Source organism: Salmo salar, chromosome 14, assembly GCF_965601325.2.
Source record: "Salmo salar chromosome 14, fSalSal1, whole genome shotgun sequence".
NCBI lineage: Eukaryota > Metazoa > Chordata > Actinopteri > Salmoniformes > Salmonidae > Salmo > Salmo salar.
The window spans coordinates 38,337,139-38,360,000 of NC_138304.1; the positions used below are offsets into that span (position 1 = coordinate 38,337,139).

The 22,862-nt window shown below is 43.7% G+C and overlaps 1 pseudogene across 1 annotated transcript in view; it reads right to left on the minus strand.

The window, feature by feature from the left end:
* Positions 1-539: 539 nt before the first annotated feature.
* Positions 540-22,862, minus strand: part of LOC106569482 (protein SGT1 homolog) — a 52,926-nt pseudogene continuing 30,603 nt past the window's right edge. Inside the window, exons 10-12 of the transcript XR_014380356.1 lie at positions 3,725-3,802; positions 3,431-3,590; positions 540-3,328 (exon numbers count right to left, since the gene is read on the minus strand). The product of XR_014380356.1 is annotated as a protein SGT1 homolog (transcript). The remainder of the gene's footprint in view (positions 3,329-3,430; positions 3,591-3,724; positions 3,803-22,862) is intronic.

Here is a 22,862-nt window from a genome sequence, read left to right on the forward strand (position 1 = left end):
GTGCTTAACTCCTTTTGATGTTAGTAGAGCAGCTTCAGGCAGGGGGCTGTGTGTGTGCGTGAGATGCGGTTAAAGAGTTTTAACCAAAGCCATTTGATCGCCACGACACCTGAAACAATGTGCAATGAATTTAACACTTAACTCAGTGAGGAAGGGAATGGGTGTGTGTATTTTTCACTTAACTCAGTGTGAGGGCTGATGATGCAGTTCGATCCATATTAATGCCCCTGCACTTAACGCAACGCCCACTCAAAGCAGAGAGCAGCAGAACGTAGTGTGTGAGGATGAGGTCTACTCCCTCTAATATAGTACATTAGATCAGTACAGGATTGGGTGTGTTGGTATTGGTGATTGACGATGCTAGCTTTCTTTTGGGCCACCTTCAGTAGCCAAACGTTGCAGATCAAATCTGCTCTATTCGTGGCATTTTATTCCTTTGTTGTACATAACATATGTTTATCTGAACTTTTAAAATTCGTTGTCCTTCTGAATACGCCCCAGGTCTCTTAGACAACATTACACACAGTGAAACAAAGAACTGTGATCCAGAAACAAAATAATGTAATTACATTGAAGTTTGAATCACATTGAGGAAAAGGAAATTCAAATCCGACTTCCATTGCATGACTGTATTGCTGCTGATGTGGAAAAAGATTCTAGAATTCTTATAGAAGTATATAAAAAAAATCAAAACAATTCACATATTTTGTATTCTTTCCAAGTGGCAAATGGGATGGCATAAACGCCCCTAACCTCCCAGCCACCCCGGATAAAGAAAGGCTCTAAACACAAGAACAGCCACAAGAGGTGAAAAGGGTTTCCCAACCTTTCAGTCCAGGAATCAAGTTCAACCCTACACTACCTTTACCCAAGTTGGCCATTCAGATGATTCCCAGTTTTTCTATTATATATATATATATATACTGCTAAAAAAAATAAAGGGAACACTTAAACAACACATCCTAGATCTGAATGAAAGAAGTAATCTTATTAAATACTTTTTTCTTTACATAGTTGAATGTGCTGACAACAAAATCACACAAAAATAATCAATGGAAATCCAATTTAACCCATGGAGGTCTGGATTTGGAGTCACACTCAAAATTAAAGTGGAAAACCACACTACAGGCTGATCCAACTTTGATGTAATGTCCTTAAAACAAGTCAAAATGAGGTTCAGTAGTGTGTGTGGCCTCCATGTGCCTGTATGACCTCCCTACAACGCCTGGGCATGCTCCTGATGAGGTGGCGGATGGTCTCCTGAGGGATCTCCTCCCAGACCTGGACTAAAGCATCCGCCAACTCCTGGACAGTCTGTGGTGCAACGTGGCGTTGGTGGATGTAGCGAGACATGATGTCCCAGATGTGCTCAATTGGATTCAGGTCTGGGGAACGGGCGGGCCAGTCCATAGCATCAATGCCTTCCTCTTGCAGGAACTGCTGACACACTCCAGCCACATGAGGTCTAGCATTGTCTTGCATTAGGAGGAACCCAGGGCCAACCGCACCAGCATATGGTCTCACAAGGGGTCTGAGGATCTCATCTCGGTACCTAATGGCAGTCAGGCTACCTCTGGCGAGCCCATGGAGGGCTGTGTGGCCCCCCAAAGAAATGCCACCCCACACCATGACTGACCCACCGCCAAACCGGTCATGCTGGAGGATGTTGCGGGCAGCAGAACGTTCTCCACGGCGTCTCCAGACTCTGTCACGTCTGTCACGTGCTCAGTGTGAACCTGCTTTCATCTGTGAAGAGCACAGGGCGCCAGTGGCGAATTTGCCAATCTTGGTGTTCTCTGGCAAATGCCAAACGTCCTGCACGGTGTTGGGCTGTAAGCACAACCCCCACCTGTGGATGTCGAGCCCTCATACCACCCTCATGGAGTCTGTTTCTGACCGTTTGAGCAGACACATGCACGTTTGTGGCCTGCTGGAGGTCATTTTGCAGGGGTCTGGCAGTGCTTCTCCTGCTCCTCCTTGCACAAAGACGGAGGTAGCGGTCTTGTTGCTGGGTTGTTGCCCTCCTACGGCCTCCTCCACGTCTCCTGGTAGCGCCTCCATGCTCTGGACACTACGCTGACAGACACAGCAAACCTTCTTGCCACAGCTCGCATTGATGTGCCATCCTGGATGAGCTGCACTACCTGAGCCACTTGTGTGGGTTGTAGACTCCGTCTCATGCTACCACTAGAGTGAAAGCACCGCCAGCATTCAAAAGTGACCAAAACATCAGCCAGGAAGCATAGGAACTGAGAAGTGGTCTCTGGTCCCCACCTGCAGAACCACTCCTTTATTGGGGGTGTCTTGCTAATTGCCTATAATTTCCACCTGTTGTCTATTCCATTTGCACAACAGCATGTGAAATGTATTGTCAATCAGTGTTGCTTCATAAGTGGACAGTTTGATTTCACAGAAGTGTGATTGACTTGGACTTACATTGTGTTGTTTAAGTGTTCCCTTTATTTTTTTGAGCAGTGTATATATATATATGATAGACAGATGTATCAATTAACCTCATTATAGTGTTTGTGAGAATGGTTAAACGCTACGTTTACTAGTGGTTCCTGGACTGCGGCGAAAAGCACCAAAGCTCCAAAACCAATATTGGCAGACGGACTGGAAGGTGGAGGGAGGGAGGAGTGGGTTTGGGGGAATAAAGTGCACATGTCCATCGGAGGCAAAGAGAAGGAGAAAGCAATATCACTGAAGCTTGAGACTCATCTCCCTCACTAACTTTAAGCACCAGCTGTCAGAGCAGCTCACAGATCACTGCACCTGTACATAGCTTAACTACCTCATCCCCCATACTGTTTTTATTTGATTTATTTTGCTCCTTTGCACCCCAGTATCTCTACTCGCACACCTATCACTCCAGTGTTTAATTGCTATATTGTAATTATTTCACCACTATGGCCTATTTATTGCCTTACCTCCCTTATCCTACCTCATTTGCACACACTATATAGACTTTCTCTATTGTATTATTGACTGTATGTTTGTTTATTCCATGTGTAACTGTGTTGTTTGTGTCGCACTGCTTTGCTTTATCTTGGCCAGGTCGCAGTTGTAAATGAGAACTTGTTCTCAACTGGCCTACCTGGTTAAATAAAGGAGAAATGAAAAAAAATATATATATTAACAGACAGGGCCTGGGAGGAGGAAGAGGGGGGGGTTGGTGGAGAGGAAATATGGGCAATCCATTTGAGGCAGAGAGAGAGAGTGTTCTTCAGTACTTCTTAAACTCCATGTCATCAGGAGGGCTCATCTCTACTGTTCTCTTCCCGACATCTGTCCAGTTGGTGCTCAGGACTGTACCACCCGACTCCATCTACAGGGGGAGGAGAAGAGAGTCAGTGATACTGACTGTGTACTGCTAAAACAGAAACATCTTTCGCCGTTCTTCTCATGGTGTGTGTGTGTGTATACCCACGAAGGATTTGTTTATGGCCCGTTTGACCTTGTCAGTGCCGTCACAGTAGATTTGTTGAAAGAGTTCGTCGAGCGCTGCTTCTCCTTCTTCTCCTCCTCACTGATGTCCCCCATCACCTTGTCCCAGTTACGGCTGGAGGCAGACGATGACGGGTACTGGTCTACACAAGAACACACGCGCATTAAAAACGTTTCAGTACCACAAACCAGTTCTGAATTTGTTATATGTTAGTGTAAGGGAGAGAGCGCAAAGGTGGAGAGAGCACGCGTGTGTGTGTGACGGAGAGGAACTGACTGGGGATGAAGTGTTTGACATTGGGCTCCTGTCCCTCTCCCTCCTGATCCCCTCTGTCTTCTGCATCTTGACCTCCACCTAAGAGAGCGGAAATGAGGGAAGAGAGAGCGAGAGGACAGAAAGAGAGCAATCGGACAGAAAGAGGGCAAGAGTACAGAAAGAGAGCACGAGCGAGGACAGAAAGAGAGCGAGAGGAGAGAAAGAGCGAGAGGACAAAGAAAGCGAGAGGACAAAGAGAAAGCGAGAGGACAAAGAGAAAGAACGCCAGTGAAGGAGGGGGGAGAAAGAATGAGAGCGGAGGGAGAGAAGAGGTAGTTGTTATGTCTAAATAGGGCTCAACACAGAAGTTCAGAAGATGGTAGCTCAGACAGAGCCCACCAGTCTCTTAGTGGTGTGATCAGCTCACGACAGACACACAGGGATATGCGGGGGCACAGCCCACACCCAGATCTTCCAGACCGAGCGCTAATGAGACGTCTGTCAGATTGAGGGGCCGGAGTGTGTGTGATCAACACAGCTCAATATACTGGTGTGTGTGGGTGAGAGCTATCATTCTGTCGATCACAGCGGCAGGAGCACACATTTTGGGACAGATCATTACATCGGAGAAGAAAGGAGACAAGAAGATGAGAGGAGAGCCGCCACCATCCACACCCACTGAGCTGCAGTGACAGGCCCCATACCAGTGGGACATGCAATCTGCTGAGTTCTCCAGTACCCCCGTCATCTTAGGTTTGTTTGTGTGTAAGTAACTGTGTGTGTGTTCAGGGACGGTCTGATAAAGTAGGGGATGCGCTGGCATGTCGACGCAATTAAAGAACATTTCTGCTCGGCAGGGAGATGGGATTGTTCATTCATGAAGGTGTCAGGAGTAGATGCCAGAGCCTCAGAGGACACACATTCAGACAAGAGAACTGATTACAGAGCTAACAGAGGAGCTCAACACTAACCCAAAACGACTCTACTAGGACAGAATGGCACAATATATATATATATATACACACACACACACACACACACACACACACACACGTATGTGGACAAATTAGTGCATTCGGCTATTTCAGCTCCATCTTTTGCTGACAGGTGTATAAATTCGAGCACACAGACATGCAATCTCGATAGAGAAACATAGGCAGTAGAATGGCTCGTACTGAAGAGCTGAGTGACTTTCAAGGTGGCACTGTCATGATGCCCCCTTTGCAACAAGTCAGTTTGTCAAATTTCTGCCCTGCTAGAGCTTCCCCAGTCAACTGTCAGTGCTGTTATCGTGAAGTGGAAACTTCAAGGAGCCACAACGGCTCAGCCGCGAAGTGGTAGGCCACAGAATCTCACCGAACGGGACCGCCAAGTGCTGAAGCGCGTAGCACATAAACATTGTCCACTCACTACCGAGTTCCAAACTGCCTCTGGAAGCAACGTCAACACAATAACTGTTCGTTGGGAGCTTCATGAAATGGGTTTCCATTGCTGAGCAGCCGCACACAAGCCTAAGTTCACCATCCGCAACGCCAAACATTGGCTGGAGTGGTGTAATGCTCACCGCCATTGGACTCCAGAATACTGATGAATCACGCTTCACCATCTGGCAGTACGACGGACGAATCTGGGTTTGGCGGATGCCAGGAGAACGCTACCTGCCTCAATGCATAGTGCCAACTGTAAAGTTTGGTGGAGGAGGAATAATGGTCTGTAGCCGTTTTTCATGATTTGGGAAAGTGAAGGGAAATCTTAAAAGCTACAGCATACGACATTATAGACAATTCTGTTCTTCCAAATTTGTGGCAACAATTTGGGGAAGGCCCTTTCCTGTTTCAGCATTGCAATGCCACTGTGCACAAAGCGAGGTCCATACAGAAATGGTTTGTCGAGATCGGTGTGGAAGAACTTGACTAGCTGCACAGAGACCTGACCTCAACCCCATCAAACACTTTTTGGATGAATTGGAACGCTGAATGCGAGCCAGGCCTAATCGCACAACATCAGTGCCCGACCTCACTAATGCTCGTGGCTGAATGGAAGCAAGGCCCCACAGTAATGTTCCAACATCTAGTGGAATGCCTTCCCAGAAGAGTGGAGGCTGTTATAGCAGCAAAAGGGGGGACATACTCCATATTAATGCCCATGATTTGGAATGTCCACATACACCACATGACCAAAAGTATCTCAAATATTAGGACTGACTGACCCATGTTCAACTGCTGTCCACAATTGCAACCTCCATGGCCACCATGGATATTATTTGACCCTGCTGGTCATCTATGAACATTTGAAAAAATCTTGAAAAACGATCTGGCTTTATGGCCACACATGTACTCTAAAACTTTCCACCCGGGTACAACCAGAAGAGGACTGGCCACCCCTAGGAACCTGGTTCCTCTACAAGTTTCTTCCTAGGTTCCTGCCTTAATGGGGAGTTTTTCCTGGCCACTGTGCTTCTGCATTGCTGGCTCTTTGGGGTTTTAGGCTGGATATCTCTTAAGCACTTTGAGACAACTTTGTGAGAAAGGGCTATATAAAATACATTTGATTGATTGATGGAACCCTCCACTTTGACCTTCAATGTTCTTCATAGTACAATACATTTGGAAATGATTCAGATCCCTTGACTTTTTCCACATTGTTACGTTACGGGCCTTATTCTAAAATTGATTAAATAGTTTTTGCTTTTCTCAATCTACACACAATACCCCATAATGACGAAGCAAAAGCTAGTTATTTTTTTTTGCTAAAAAAATAAAAACCTGAAATATGACATTATATAAGTATTCAGACCCTTTATTCAGTAATTTGTTGAAGAACCTTTGGCAGCGTTTACAGCCTGGATTCTTCTTGGGTATGACTCTACAAGCTTGGCACACCTGTATTTGGGGAGGCTCTCCCATTCATCTCTGCAGATCCTCTCAGGCTCTGTCAGGTTGGATTGTGAGCATTGCTGCACAGCTATTTTCAGGTCTCTCCAGAAATGTTTGATTGGGTTCTGGCTGGGCCATTCAAGGACATTCAGAGACTTGTCCCAAAGCGACTCCTGCATTGTCTTGGCTGTGTGCTTAGGGTCGTTGTCCTGTTAGAAGGTGAACCTTTGCCCCAGTCTGAGGTCCTGAGAGCTCTGAAGCAGGTTTTCATCAAGGATCTCTCTGTACTTTGCTCTGGTCATCTTTCCCTCAATCCTGACTAGTCTCCCAGTCCTTCCTGCTGCAAAACATCCACACAGCATGCTGCCACCACCATGCTTCCCCGTAGGGATGGTGCCAGGTTTCCTCCAGACGTGACGCTTGGCATTCAGGCCAAAGAGTTCAATCTTGGTTTTATCAGACCAGAGAATCTTGTTTTTCATGGTCTGAGAGTCTTTACGTGCCTTTTGGCAAACTCCAAGTGGGTGGTCATGTGCCTTTTACTGAGGAGTGGCTTCCATCTGGCCACTCTACCATAAAGGCCTGATTGGTGGAGTGCTGCAGAGTTGGTTGTCCTTCTGGAAGGTTCTCCCATCTCCACAGAGGAACTCTGGAGCTCTGTCAGACTGACCATCGGGTTCTTGGTCACCTCCCTGACCGAGGCCCTTCTCCCCTGATTTCTCAGTTTGGCCCGGCGGCTAGCTCTAGGAAGAATCCAAACTTCTCCCATTTAAGAATGATGGCGGCCACTGTGTTCTTGGGGACCTTCAATGCTGTTTTTGCTGACATGCACCATATACTGTGGGACCTTATATAGACAGGTGTGTGCCTTTCCAAATCATGTCCAATCAATTCAATTTACCACAGGTGGACTCCAATCAAGTTGTAGAAACATCAAGAATGATCAATGCAAACAGGATACAACTGAGCTCAATTTCGAGTTTCATAACAAAGGGTCTGAATAATTTTGTAAATAAGGTATTGTTTTTTATTTTTAATACGTTTGTAAAAATGTCTAAAAACCTGTTTTCACTTTGTCATAATGGGGTATTGTGTGACAATTTGTTTTGTCACACAATACAATGCCACAGAAATTCAAGTTGAGGTAGCATGCAATTGGCATGCTGACTGCATGAATGTCCACCAGAGAAATTAATAGTAATTTCTCCTTCATAAACTACCTCAGTCATTTTAGAAAATTTGGCAGTACATACAATCGGCCTCACAATCGCAGACCAAGTGTAATCACGCCAGCCCAGGACCTCCACATCCGGCTTCTTCACCTGCGGTATCGTCTGAGACCAGCCACCCGGATAGCTGATGAAACTGTGGGTTTGCACAACTAAAGAATTTCTGCACAAACTGCCAGAAAACATCTCACGGAAGCTCATCTGCGTGGTTGTCGTCCTCACCAGAGTCTTGACCTGACCGCAGTTCAACGTCATAACAGACTTCAATGGGCAAATGCTCAACTTCGATGGCCACTGGCACGCTGGAGAAGTGTACTCTTCACAGATAAATCCTGGTTTCAACTGTACCGGGCAGATGGCAGACAACGTGTATGGTGTCCTATTGGCGAGCTGTTTGCGGATGTCAACGTTGTGAACAGAGTCCCCCACGGTGGCGCCGGGGTTATGGTATGGGCAGGCATAAGCTACCGACAACAAACACAATTGCATTTTAATGCACAATTTGAATACCGTGACAAGACCCTGAGGCTCATTGTCGTGCCATTCATCCGATGTCATCACCTCATGTTTCAGCATGATAATGCACATCCCCATGTTGCAAGGTTCTGTACACAATTCCTGGAAGCTGAAAATGTCCCAGATCTTCCATGGCCTGCATACTCAGACATGTCACCCTTGAGAATGTTTGGGATGCTCACGACAGGATGTTCCAGTTACCGCCAATATCCAGAAACTTTGCACAGCCATTGAAGAAGAGTGGGACAACATGCCACAGACCACAATAAACAGCCTGATGAACTACGCAATGGAGATATGGCTCAAATGGTGAGGCAAATGGTGGTCACACCAGATAATGACTGGTTTTCTGATCCACGCCCAAACTTTTTTTTAAAGGTTTCTATGACCAACAGATGCGTATCTTTATTCCCAGTCATGTGAAATCCATAGATTAGGGCCTAATGAATTAATTTCAATTCACAGATTTTCTTATATGAACTGTAACTCAGTAAAATATTTAAAATTGTTGCATTGTTGCGTTTATATTTTTGTTCAGTGTAGTAAAAAAATTGATGAGAAAAATATACAAATAACACTAATAAATATAAAAATAATACAAAGAATAAATACGTCATGAGTAACGATAACGTGGCTATATACACAGGGTACCAGTACCGAGTCGATTGACGTAGATATGTACATATAGGTAGGGATAAAGTGAATAGGCAACGAGATAGATAATTAACTAACAGCAGCGTATGTGATGAGTGAAAAGAGATTAGTGCAAAAATTATCAATGCAGATATTCCGGGGAGTTATTGGTTAACTATGACTAACTATTAAGCAGTCTTATAGCTTGGGGGTAGAAGCTGTTCACTGTCCTGTTGGTTCCAGACTTTGTGCATCAATACAGCTTGCCATGCGGTAGCAGTCTTTAATAATTTTCACAGCCTTCCTCTGACACCACCTGGTATAGAGGTTCTGGATGCCAGGGAGCTTGGCCCCAGTGATGTACTGGGCCAATAACACTACTCTGTGTGGCACATTGCGGTCGGATGCCAAATAGTTGCCATACCAAGCGGTGATGCAGCCAGTCAAGATGCTCTCAATGGTGCAGCTGTAGAACTTTGAGGATTTGAGGAACCATGCTGAATCATTTCAGCCTCCTGAGGGGGAAGAGGCGTTGTCGTGCCCTCTTCACGACTGTGTTGATGTGTGTGGACCATGAGTTTCATAAATGATGTGGACACCACGGGAAATTGAAGCTCTCAACTTGTTCCCCAACAGCCCTGTCGATGTGGATGGGGGCATGCTTGGCCCTCCGTTTCCTGTAGTCCTCAATCAGCTCCTTTGTCTTGCTGACATTGAGGGAGATCGTTGTCCTGGCACCACACTGCCAGGTATCTGACCACCTCCCTGTAGGTGGTCTCATCGTCGTCCGTGATCAAGCCTACCACCTTCGTGTCGTCTGCAAACAATGATGCAGTTGGAGTCATGCGCGGCCACTCAATCATGCGTGAACAGGGAGTACAGGAGGGGACTAAGCACGCACCTGAGGGCCCCCCCGTGTTGAGGGTCAGCGTGGCGGATGTGTTGTTGCCTACCCTCACCACCTGGGGTGGCCCATCAGGAAATGCAGTTGCAAAGGGAGATGTTTAATCCCAGGGTCCTTCGTTTAGTGATGAGCTTGGAGGACACAAGGGTGTTGAATGCTGAGCTGTGGTCAATGAACAGCATTCTCACGTAGGTGTTCCTTTTGTCCAGGTGGGAAAGAGCAATGTTAAGTGGTATGCAAATTGGAGTGGGTCTAAGCTGTCTGGGACCATGGTCTTGATGTGAGCCATAACCAGCCTTTCAAAGCATTTCCTGGCTACAGATGTGAGTGCTACGGGTCGATGGTCATTTAGACAGGTTACCTTGACGTTCTTGGGCACAGGGACTATAGTGGTCTGCTTTAAACATGTACAGTTGAAGTTGGAAGTTTACATACACTTAGGTTGAAGTCATTATTATTTACTTTGAAAAACTATTAAATAGTGACTTTGTCAGACAGCATAGGCAGCAGCTCTATAGAGATGATGACTTGGATATAAATAATAGTCAAATTAAACAAGTGTAATTAATATACACAACAACTTAAATATTGAATTAAATTCGTGAATAAATTATGGTTAATAAGTGATAAGCAGCAATGGGCAGACACTACCATCATATGACTTTTATTAATAGTAAAAATGATGCTGTAACAGAATAAAACTAACAACATCCCACTGACTTTGAGTAAAGCCAGAGTTTCTATGTACAGTTGAAGTCGGAAGTTTACATACACTTAGGTTGGAGTCATTAAAACTCGTTTTTCAGCCACTCCACAAATTTCTTGTTAACAAACTATAGTTTTGGTAAGTTGGTTAGGACATCTACTTTGTGCATGACACAAATCATTTTTCCAAAAATTGTTTACAGACAGATTATTTCACTTATAATTCACTGTATCACAATTCCAATGGGTCAGAAGTTTACATACACTAAGTTGACTGTGCCTTTAAACAGCTTGGAAAAGTCCAGAAAATGATGTCATGGCTTTGGACGCTTCTGATAGGCTAATTGACATCCTTTGAGTCAATTGGAGGTGTACCTGTGAGTGTATTTCAAGGCCTACCTTCAAACTCAGTGCCTCTTTTCTTGACATCATGGAAAAATCAAAAGAAATCAGCCAAGACCTCAGAAAAAAGATTGTAGACCTCCACAAGTCTGGTTCATCCTTGGGAGCAATTTCCAAACGTCTGAAGGTACCACATTCATCTGTACAAACAATAGTACGCAAGTATAAACACCATGGAACTACGCAGCCGTCATACCACTCAGGAAGGAGACGCGTTCTGTCTCCTAGAGATGAACGTACTTTGGTGCGAAAAGCGCAGATCAATCCCAGAACAACAGCAAAGGACCCAGAAGATGCTGGAGGAAACAATTACAAAAGTATCTATATCCATAGTAAAACGAGTCCTATATCACCACCTTCCGGAGACACCTGAAACCCCACCTCTTTAAGGAATACCTGGGATAGGATAAAGTAATCCTTCTAACCCCCCCCCCCCCCAAAAAAAAGATAGATGTACTATTGTAAAGTGGTTGTTCCACTGGATATCATAAGGTGAATGCACCAATTTGTAAGTCACTCTGGATAAGAGCGTCTGCTAAATGACGTAAATGTAAATATCGACATAACCTGAAAGGCCTCTCAGCAGGGAAGAAGCCACTGCTCCAAAACCGCCATAAAAAAGCCACACTACGGTTTGCAACTGCACATGGGGACAAAGATCATACTTTTTGGAGAAATGTCCTCTGGTCTGATGAAACAAAAATAGAACCATTTGGCCATAATGACCATCGTTATGTTTGGAGGAAAAGGGGGGAGGCTTGCAAGCCGAAGAACACCATCCCAACCGTGAAGCACGGGTGTGGCAGCATCATGTTGTGGGGGTGCTTTGCTGCAGGAGGGACTGGTGCACTTCACAAAATAGATGGCATCATGAGGAACAAAAATTATGTGGATATATATTGAAGCAACATCTCAAGACATCAGTCAGGAAGTTAAAGCTTGTTCGCAAATAGGTCTTCCAAATGGACAATGACTCCAAGCATACTTCCAAAGTTGTGGCAAAATGGCTTAAGGACAACAAAGTCAAGGTATTGGAGTGACCATCACAAAGCCCTGACTTTCAACTGTAGGTATTACAGACTGGGTCAGGGAGAGGTTGAAAATATCAGTTAAGACATTTGCCAGCTGGTCATCGCATGCTCTGAGTACACATCCTGGTAATCCATCTGGCAATGCGGCCTTGTGAACATTAACCTGTTTAAAAGGTCTTACTCACATATGCTACGGAGAGCGTGATCACACAATCATCCCAAACAGCTGGTGCTCTCATACATAGTTCAGTGTTGCTAGCCTCGAAGCTTGCATAGAAGGTATGTAGGTTGTCTGGTAGGCCTCTGTAATCCATGACAGTTTTGCAACATTTGAAAGCACCAGAGGGATAGTTCAACCAAATTACATATTGGTTTCCTTACCCTGTAAGCAGTCTTATGGACAAGGTATGACAACAATCCATGCTTTGATTTTGTTTTCCACTGTTTCAAATGCTAACATTTTAGCATTTGTAGCACAAATCCAACGCAAGTTAATGGTACCTATATTAGCATTATCATGCTTCATGTCTGAATCACAAGGTATAAAAAAATGTATTGTATAACTCAATGATGGTTTGCATATGAAGCGTAGAAATACTAATATAGGTACCGTTGACTTGTGCCACACATTGGATTTATGCTACAAATGCTAAAAAGATAGCATTTGAAACAGTGGCAAGGTAAACAAAACCAAAATCATGGGTTGCTGTCATACCTTGTCCAATTTTGTAATTTGGGTGAACTATCCCTTTAAACATTGATGGGGTGGGGGGGATAAAAAAAAAAAATACATAAAAAAAAATACAATCGGAATAGCATCATCTGGTGGTCAGAACCTGGTAATATCAGGATGTAGGATGGGACAAATCTAACTTCAACTACCAATTTCTCTGAAAAAAATAATAAATAAACTAAATAACTGAGATTAAATGACATAGGATGAAGAAACAATACTCCATTCTACTTGTCAGACATAGAGCACTCATACTGTATACTCGTTGTTGGGGTGGGATTGGCGTGGTCAGTGGGTGGCTTTTGTCCATTTATTATTTAGAATCCTCATGTCTCACTCATTGTTCGAAAAAAAAGTTTGGTCCAAATGGGATGTTAGGTACCATATTTATTGAATATTATATTTTTTATTTAACCTTTATTTATCTAGGCAAGTCAGTTAAGAACAAATTCTTATTTACAATGACGGCCTAAGAACAGTGGGTTAACTTCCTTGTTCAGGGGCAAAACGACTAATTTTTACCTTGTCAGCTTGGGGATTCGATCTAGCAACCTTACGATTACTGGCCCAAAGCTCTAACCAGTAAGCTACCTGCCGCCTGTATGAATCCTACAAATGAAAATGGCCAATTTGGGTGCAATCAATTAGCTTAATTTATTAGAAATACAATTATATTTCAACAAAATAATGTTGCAGGAATGCTAATATGATCAGTTTCAAACTACAGAAATGATCTCAGAACGATCTGAAATGGTGGGTGTCATGGCTTGCTGAAATGATATGGAACAACCCATTTGCTATTTCCACCAAGATCTTTCTGCAAACACAGACCTAGTCAACCTTAGCGGACAGTGCATGGGAATGGGCTGGGAGACTGAGGGAGAGACACAAGGCAGAGAGAGCCTTTGTGGAGGCAGCGTGTGCCTATTTGTGCGCGTGCGTGTGTGACAGGCTAGATGCTGCATCTTAAAGGGATGTGACAGCACAGACACTGCTCCCAGGGGCCATACTGAGCAACACGCACAAGCACAACTCGTACCCCCTGCCTGTCAGAGTTGAGTCCCTGTGTCCCATCTCTCCAGTCCCACGTGCTCTTGCCCCAGTCACATTCCACCTTGCCATACGCACACAGTCTTCCACTCGCAGACAAACACACACCCCCCCAGACAGTATGTCTGACAAGTACACATATGCTTGCACATACACACAGGTAAATCCATTTGATTTCAATCACTTTTTGACAGAACCCATTTTGATTTGAAAGAAACATTCCATACATATTTGCTCATTGTAGAAGTGCTCAGAAAGTGTCCTTCTGGACCTGAGCGCCAAAACATTTAAGAGATAAAGCTGCTCAAAGTTGACCTATTTGCATACCCCCCTATACCATGAGTAGTGCTGAGCGATTAGTGTTATTTGTCGGTTCGATTATAAAATGTAAAAAAATACAATAACGGTTTTGATCATTTTTTAAAACATTTAATGCACTATGAATTATGTGGGTATTTGTATTTTGTATTTATTATGAATCCCCATTAGCTGCTGCTACTCTTCCTGGGGTCCAGCAACATTAAGGCAGTTTATACAACTTTAAAACATTACAATACATTCACAGATTTCATAACACACTGTGTGCCCTCAGGCCCCTACTCCACCACTACCACATATCTACAGTACTAAATCCATGTGTATGTATAGTGCGTACGTTATCGTGTGTGTGTGTGTGTGTGTCTGTGCCAAATGTTTGTGTTGCTTCACCCCGCTGTTTCATAAGGTGTTTTTGTATCTGTTTTTTAAATCAAATTTTACTGCTTGCGTCAGTTACTTGATGTGGAATAGAGTTCCATGTAGTCATGGCTCTATAAGTACTGTGTGCCTGCCATAGTATGTTCTGGACTTGGGGACTGTGAAGAGACCTCTTGTGGGGTATGCATGGGTGTCCGAGCTGTGCGCCAGTAGTTTAGACAGACAGCTCGGTGCATTCAACATGTCAATACCTCTCATGAATAAAAGTAGTTGATGAAGTCAATCTCTCCTCCACTTTCAGCCAGGAGAGATTGACATGCATATTATTAATAATAGCTCTGTGTAAATCCAAGGGCCAGCCGTGCTGCCCTGTTCTGAGCCAATTGCAATTTTCCTAAGTCCTTTTATGTGGCACCTGACCACACGACTGAACAGTAGTCAAGGTGCGACAAAACTAGAGCCTGTAGGACCTGCCTTGTTGACAGTGTTGTTAAGGCAGAGCATCGCTTTATTATAGACTTCTCCCCATCTTAGCTACTACTGCATCAATATGTTTTGACCATGACAGTTTACAATCTAGTGTTAATCCAAGCAGTTTAGTCATCAACTTGCTCAATTTCCACATTATTTATTACAGGATTTAGTTGAGGTTTAGGGACTAGTGAGGTTTAGGGACTAGTGATGTTTAGGGACTAGTGAGTGTTTTGTTCCAAATACAATGGTTTTAGTTGTATAAATATTTAGGGCCAACTTATTCCTTGCCACCCACTCAAACTAACTGCAGCTCTTTGTTGAGTGTTGCAGTCATTTCAGTCACTTACGTGTATAGTGTTGAGTCATCCGCATACAGTTGAAGTCAAAAGTTTACAAATACCTTAGCCATATACATTTACACTCAGTTTTTCACAATTCCTGACATTTAATCCTGGTAAGAATTCCCTGTCTTAGGTCAGTTAGGATCACCACTTTATTTTAAGAATGTGAAATGTCAGAATAATAGCAGAGAGAATGATTTATTTCAGCTTTTATTTCTTGCATCACATTCCCAGTGGGTCAGAAGTTTACATGCACTCAATTAGTATTTTGTAGCATTGCCTTTAAATTGTTTAACTTGGTTCAAACGTTTCAGGTATCCGTCCACAAGCTACCCACAATAAATTAGGTGAATTTTGGCCCATTCCTCCTGACAGAGCTGGTGTAACTGAGTCAGGTTTGTAGGCCTCCTTGCTCGCACGTGCTTTTTCAGTTCTGCCCACACATTTTCTATAGAAGTAGAACGAGTGGAACGTCTTCTATGTACTCTGCAGAGAAAAACACCTTGATGCACTCCTGCTCCTGCTGTCAGGAGATGTCTACCAGTGAGAGGAAGGTGGAGATGCTCTGTCCTGACGGGAAGAAGATCATGCAGAACTACATTTACATTGATAAGTGTGGCTGCCATGACTCTGAGTGTGACAAGAAGAACCACGTAGCTTAGGCCTTGAAGAATTAAGTCTTTTGAAATGTTCTTATTTACAATAACTGCATGGAATATTAAATACTTTTATCTAAAGGGAACCAATAGGGGCTGTCTAATTATCATATAGGCTACTTTTCATAAGGTGAATGCACCAATTTGTAAGTCGCTCTGGATAAGAGCGTCTGCTAAATGACTTAAATGTAATGTAATGTATAGCTTGAGGTCAGGGCTTTGTGATGGCCACTCCAATACCTTGACTTTGTTGTCCTTAAGCCATTTTGCCACAACTTTGGAAGTATGCTTGGGGTCATTGTCCATTTGGAAGACCCATTTGCGACCAAGCTTTAACATCCTGAATGATGTTTTGAGATGTTGCTTCAATATATATCCACATCATTTTCCTTCCTCATGATGCCATCTATTTTGTGAAGTGCACCAGTCCCTCCTGCAGCAAAGCAGCCCCACAACATGATGCTGCCACCCCCGTGCTTCATGGTTGGGACGGTGTTCTTCAGCTTGCAAGCCTCCCCCTTTTTCCTCAAAACATAACGATGGTCACTACGGCCAAACAGTTCTATTTTTGTTTCATCAGACCAGAGGACATTTCTCCAAAAAGTACGATCTTTGTCCCCATGTGCAGTTGCAAACCGTAGTGTGGCTTTTTTATGGCGGTTTTGGAGCAGTGGCTTCTTCCCTGCTGAGAGACCTTTCAGGTTATGTCGATATAGGACTCGTTTTACTATGGATATAGATACTTTTGTAATTGTTTCCTCCAGCATCTTCTGGGTCCTTTGCTGTTGTTCTGGGATAGATTTGCACTTTTCGCACCAAAGTACGTTAATCTCTAGGAGACAGAACGCGTCTCCTTCCTGAGCGGTATGACGGCTGCGTAGTTCCACGGTGTTTATACTTGCGTACTATTGTTTGTACAGATGAATGTGGTACCTTCAGGCATTTGGAAATTGCTCCCAAGGATGAACCAGACTTGTGGAGGTCTACAATTCTTTTCTGAGGTCTTAGCTAATTTATTTTGATTTTCCCATGATGTCAAGAAAAGAGGCACTGAGTTTGAAGGTAGGCCTTGAAATACACTCACAGGTACACCTCCAATTGACTCAAATGATGTCAATTAGCCTATCAGAAGCGTCCAAAGCTATGACATCATTTTCTGGACTTTTCCAAGCTGTTTAAAGGCACAGTCAACTTAGTGTATGTAAACTTCTGACCCACTGGAATTGTGATACAGTGAATTATAAGTGAAATAATCTGTCTGTAAACAATTTTTTGAAAAATTATTAGTGTCATGTGTAACAGTGTAGGTTCCGTCCCTCTCTTCGCCCCAACCCGGGCTCGAACCAGGGACCCTTGCACACATCAACAACTGACACCCGACGAAGCATCGCGCCACAAAAGCCGCGGCCCTTGCAACGCAAGGGGAAACCCTACTTCAAGTCTCAGAGCGAGTGACGTCACTGATTGAAACGCTATTAGCGCGCACCACCGCTAACTAACTAGCCATTTCACATCGGTTACACATGCACAAAGCAGATGTCCTAACCAACTTACCAAACCTATAGTTTGTTAACAAGAAATTTGTGGACTGGTTGAAAAACGAGTTTTAATGACTCCAACCTAAGTGTATGTAAACTTCCGACTTCAACTGTACATAGAAACTCTGGCTTTACTCAAAGTCAGTGGGATGTTGTTAGTTTTATTCTGTTACAGCATCATTTTTACTATTAATAAAAGTCATATGATGGTAGTGACTGCCCATTGCTGCTTATCACTTATTAACCATAATTTATTCACGACTTTAATTCAATATTTAAGTTGTGTATATTAATTACACTTGTTTAATTTGATGACTATTATTTATATCCAAGTCATCATCTCTATAGAGCTGCTGCCTATGCTGTCTGACAAAGTCACTATTTAATAGTTTTTCAAAGTAAATAAGGCATACTTTTATGTAGTGATGGGTGAAAAATTAAATCGATAGTTACATACCGTATCGCTTTAAAAACAAAATCTCAAATTCCCAGCCCTACTTTTATGACTGCTGAATACCAACTATCAATCACTTAGATCATGTCTCTTCAGGTAGAGATGCCTCGAAGCAACTGCTCTCTATCCCTCTCGATTGTGCATTGCTCTCTTCGTGTCTTCCCCACACTAACCTAATGTAGCAGGTGTAATGGATTATGGTCATTGTCGTTAGTTACCACTTTTTCTGCCCTAAACTATGTATAATATTGGCTTGTTGGAAACTACAACTCCCTACTACATAGCACAGTTTGGGCTTGATTTGATTTATCTTAAGAGAACCTGTGCAATGTGCACATTGAGCTCCGAAAAAAACTAATGGAATTCAAATAATTTAACCGATTTCAGTCAATTAGTTGTTTAAAACCCCCCAAAATAACCAAGATTTCAGTTAATCGCTCAGCACTAACGATAAGACATGAATGTCTTCATCACTGGAAAAGATAAATGGCTGAGGTTGATATAATTTAAAAGCCTACAAACAGGGTTTTCAAACTATTTTATAATTTGAGAAAAAAAGTTAAATACAAATGTATTTTTTTTTGCCTTAAATGTGAATGATCAAAAAAACGTGTAAACTATGTTGTAACTTGGACCCCCTTTTACATAGAGTTTTGTTGTTGTTGTGCCTGCCATCGGTTGATACACAACATGCTCTTGTATACAGGGTGGGTGTCATGTTTGACATTTCAAATGGTACAGCAAAGATGGTCAGAGGTTCACACATTGTTTTTTTGTTTTTTTCATTAAAGTCTTTAAATTGACATTCGGCAGTGGGTGGACTGGCGGCCATCTTTGTGGAAGTAATTAGAAGTTAAAATGTAAATTACATTTAAATGTCAATGGCTAAAGTGCAGCGGTCTGAAGAGAAATAGAATTCATAGAATGGACCTATGATTAAAATGACACCCACCCTGTATTCATGAGCATGTTGTGTCTTAACCAATGGCGGGCACAACACAAAAACTTCAGACGATATAAAGTAGGGTCTTAGCTACAACACATGCTAATATGAAGATGTTTTTAAACATTTTCTTCAATAAATGACTTTGACAACCCTGTTTGTAAGCTTTTAAATGACACCTAACTCAACTGTTTATCTTTTCCATTGAAGACCTGGATGTCTCATGGTATGGTGGGGTATGCAAAATGGGTCAACTTGGAGCACCTCCATCTCCTATAGGTTTTTTGCCTGATGACTCCAACAATTCTTCCGCTACTCTGTTTGCTACATACTTCAGTCTGAGACTTCCATTATTGAAGTAGTTTGTGGTGACATCCAAATGAGGGCTGTGTTACAAAACATAAGTGATTGGATCATCTCTAACCAATCAGAGTATCAATGGCAATGACACATTGTCAAAATGGCGCTTTACCCACATGTGGTCGTTCGGACTCTGGCCCAACCCATCGGTTTCTGGGAAGAATCACAATGGTTAGAATGTTTGCGTTCTAGAAATAGTTGGGGAGGTGCTCAGATCCATCTCATTGCAGAGAATAAACTAACAACTGTGGCATAGTGTTTGGCCGGAGCAAGGAGTTTGGGTAGCCAGCAAAAATGTTTCAGCATTCAGGTTAAAAAAGTCACTTTCTGACCAGTTCTTCCATGGGCAAATATGTATGGAACCAAGGTATGGTCATTATTTGGTTCTCCCCAAATAAAAGGGGCGCACCGCCACCTTGTCAACTTGGCTGCGACACTATTTAAAGATTTCAGGGCAAATTAAACAGATATTTAGATATGATATAGTTACTATCTTTGATTGACAATGACATTGTCGAATCATAGAAACTTTGTAATGGCAGTCAAACAAACGTCAACTGACCAAAGTTGCTAAGCTTAACCTTCAAATGAATTACAGAATATCTCCTATATTTACACAGATATCAGATCAGCTCGTGAATAACTGGGAGATGAAGAGCGGAAATAGTTCAAGGTATCTTAACGGGGACCAACTGTTTTAAAAATAGCCATACCTACTCTCGTACCATTTGTTGCTCACACTTACTGAAGCTCATATGGGCAACAAGTACGAGACAGCACAGAGAAGGGGGAAATGTTAGAGCGGTAATTTAGGGGTTGGCTTAAATGCGTAAGACACATTTCAGTTGAAGGTATTCAGTTGTACAACTGACTAGGTATCCCCTTTCCCTTTCCCATTAGCGAGCGACGTGCTTTGATTACGCAACCTGTAGATTACAGAATAAAGTTAGGAATTTTTAGGTGAGACGAGTCAGAATTTGGGGTTTCAGTGGGATTGGAACTGGATATGAAAATAGCCTAGGGTCTAGGACATGTGAAGATAGGCATGAGGGAAAATTTTCCTCTCTAAATTGTTAACAGCATTCATGTCTGACAGAGATGCCCATGTATTGAATTGTGCATAGGCCTATGACATTTGTGACGGTCTGAAGAGTCACAATAACAGCTCAAAGAGGCACACGTTATTTTATAAGCTATACCAGTGATTCCCAACCAGGGCTACTAGGAGCCCTGGGGGTACTTGGCCTATCCACAGGGGGTACTTGAAAAGACTCAGGAGACTGGTAAAATGCACGAGGGGGGTACTTCTGGAGTATCCAGGCAGAGCAATATTCAGTTGGTGGTACAGTAACCAAAAAAGGTTGGTAACCACTGGCTATACTGTAGGGGTTTTCCTTTAGGGTTTATTAACTGCATTCGGGTCGTATGGCAGCCCCTACTTTAGATTACAGCAGAGAAGAATTTAAAAAGCAAATTATCAAATAGAAATACAGTCTGGTTAGGGAGGCTGACAGGCATGGAAATTACAGGGACGGAGGTTGTATGTTATCTATTCACAGAGACGAGATGAGTTTGGAGCGTGTGTGTTTACCCTTCCGTTCTGATCAAACACTCTGGTTTGTAACTTGCTCCATGTTGTCGTGACAACCCCGCGCATTAGAATGTCTGTCATAGCCGATGAGGGAGGAGGTCAGAACTGACAGATGTGAGACACACACTCATAACACACACACTTACAGGACAACTTCGGAAAGATTCTGTGAAGACAGCACAAGAGTGTTAAGTGTAATTTCTGAGCATGTGTGTGTCTATCTTCCCTTCTAAGCCCTAGTTCAAACAGTGCCCTATTGCAGCACAGAACTACGTCACTTTGGGGATAGATTGCCGTCTGAAACAATATAGTACGCGTCGCCTGTCATTTCACGATAGTTCGGCAGCCTCTGACGCTCTTTCTGAGTGGTACTGGTGAAGCATGCCTTCTTTCATTTTATTTTACCTTTTTTCACCCCCTTTTCATGGTATCCAATTGGTAGACAGTCTTGTCTCATCACTGCAACTCCCGTATGGACTCTGGAGTCGAGAGCCGTGCGTCCTCCAAAACACAACCCAAACAACTGCTTCTTGACACAATGCCCACTTAACCCGGAAGCCAGCCGCACCAATGTGTCGGAGGAAACACCGTACACCTGGCGACCGTGTCAGCATGCATGCGCCCGGCCCGCCACAGGAGTCACTAGTGCGCGAAGGGACAAGGAAATCCCTGCCGGCCAAACCCTCCCCTAACCTGGACGACGCTGGGCCAATTGCGCGCCGCCCCATGGGTCTCCCTGTCGGGGCCAGCTGAGACAGAGCCTGGACTCGAACCCAGAATCTCTAGTGGAACAGCTAGGACTGCGATGCAGTGCCCTAGACCACTGCGCCGCTTGCCTTCTTTCATGCAGCGAGCCATAGCAGTTCTTCTACTGTCGGACGAAAAGTAATGCATGTTAATTTCATGCAAAAAAAAGGTTGCCTCTCGACCACAACCACAACGGAAGCACAATCATGGCTCCAGGTCGCAGGTGGAGGACATCTCTGAGAAGTCGCTGTTACGCCCGAATTCGACCCAAAACCAACCAAGGAGGTCTGCTGCAGTGTTGAGAGCGGCTGTATGAAACCAATTGGTACATCAATCAAAGCTCTTAACCATGCCAGCCCATTCTTAATTTCTATTCAGTTCGACTCATTATTAATTCAGTGACTGAACTGTGCGTCAGGGAAATTAAACAAACATTTGGAGTGAAAGGAACCCAATGCACCCTGATAAACAGTGAGCACTGCAGCTAGTCTGACTTCTGCACAGCCATGGGACTCAAGAGAAGTTAGTTGGAGACAGGTTAGGGATAAAAGGGAGGTCTGTTTTTCTGTATTTCTTCCTTCTCATACCAGAATCTACTAAAATTAAGTCAGACAAGCATCAAATAATCTCAGCACACACTCTCTCGCTCTCTTTTTCACACAACGCACACAATTCACCTATTCAGAAATCAGCCAGTCTCTAAGTGTGCCTAACGGAAGGAATGCACCCATCAACTGATGTGTGTGTCTCCCTGTGTGTGTCTCCCTGTGTATGTGTGTCTCCGTGTGTGTGTGTGTCTCCCTGTGTGTGTGTGTGTCTCCCTGTGTGTGTGTGTGTCTCCCTGTGTGTGTGTGTGTCTCCCTGTGTGTGTGTGTGTGTGTGTGTGTCTCCCTGTGTGTGTGTGTGTGTGTGTGTGTGTGTGTGTGTGTGTGTGTGTGTGTGTGTGTGTGTGTGTGTGTCTCCCTGTGTGTGTGTGTCTCCCTGTGTTGTGTGTGTGTGTGTCTCCCTGTGTTGTGTGTGTATGTGTCTCCCTGTGTTGTGTGTGTATGTGTCTCCCTGTGTTGTGTGTGTATGTGTCTCCCTGTGTTGTGTGTGTATGTGTCTCCCTGTGTTGTGTGTGTATGTGTCTCCCTGTGTATGTGTCTCCCTGTGTATGTGTCTCCCTGTGTGCCTCCCTGTGTGCCTCCCGTGTTGTGTGTGTCTCCCGTGTTGTGTGTGTGTGTGTTTCTCCCTGTGTGTGTGTGTGTCCCTGTGTTTCCCTGTGTGTGTCGCTCCCTGTG